Here is a 922-nt window from a genome sequence, read left to right on the forward strand (position 1 = left end):
GATCAACCCAAGGCTTTTGTAATGTTTTCTTTTTTATGTTCGTTCTTCCTTCTCTGTCCCTCTGACTTGTATTAATTTTTTAAGTCATATCACCTGTGGCTAAAGTGCAGTGCCTCTTTCCTCACTACTTAATTTATAAGTGGAGTGTTATGCTTTATCAAAAGTAGTATAAATGACATTTATTTTCTTTTTTGTCAAAAAATAGGAACGCAAACTAGATATATAAGCCTCTTTAGCTCAGTGGCAGAGCACTGGTCTTGTAAACCAGGGGTCGTGAGTTCAATCCTCACAGGAGGCATTTTATTTTATTGGCGAAAACTAAATTAAAAAGCAATCCCTTGGAAGTCTTTTTAGAAGAATGAAATTGGAAAAACATGTAGAAGTGAAAAGAATAAAAAGTATTGAAATTGATTGATATTAAAAAAAATAGTTAAACGTTTTGGAACGTCAGACATTATCTGACATTTTTTCATTTGCTTTAAAATAAAAAAACTTTTCGGATTTCAACCTTTAAAGTTCCCGAATATACACCTCCCAATTTGCCCTTCATACTTATCACTTCCACCATTCGCATTCATCACTTTGCTACACTTCACAACTAATTAGTCTGTCACAATCCAAATTTAAACAAATAAATTAAAACGTTAAATCCAAATTGGTACAAGGTTAATTAGTTAAGTGACAGACGAGACCACCATCATCATTTCTGACAGAAACTGAAACTGCACGCAACCATTCTTCTTGCCCATAACTTTTAGTGAAATGCATTTTAAATTTAAATTAACAAAATGTATACATAATCTAACCATGTGGGATTCGGAAGAACTGTCAAATCAAAACAAAAGATATACAACGAAATCTTTCCAAAATTTATTACCAACATTTTCAAAGGTCATATTCTCAACAAGTTACAAGTTGGCGC

General features: G+C 32.3%; 1 non-coding gene across 1 annotated transcript; it reads left to right on the forward strand.

Moving 5' to 3' along the window:
• The first annotated feature begins 226 nt into the window (after positions 1-226).
• Trnat-ugu (transfer RNA threonine (anticodon UGU)) lies at positions 227-298 on the forward strand. Its single transcript has one exon. It is a non-coding gene; the product is annotated as a tRNA-Thr (tRNA).
• Positions 299-922: the final 624 nt, after the last annotated feature.

This window comes from Eupeodes corollae, chromosome 1 (assembly GCF_945859685.1).
Source record: "Eupeodes corollae chromosome 1, idEupCoro1.1, whole genome shotgun sequence".
In the NCBI taxonomy this organism is placed as follows: domain Eukaryota; kingdom Metazoa; phylum Arthropoda; class Insecta; order Diptera; family Syrphidae; genus Eupeodes; species Eupeodes corollae.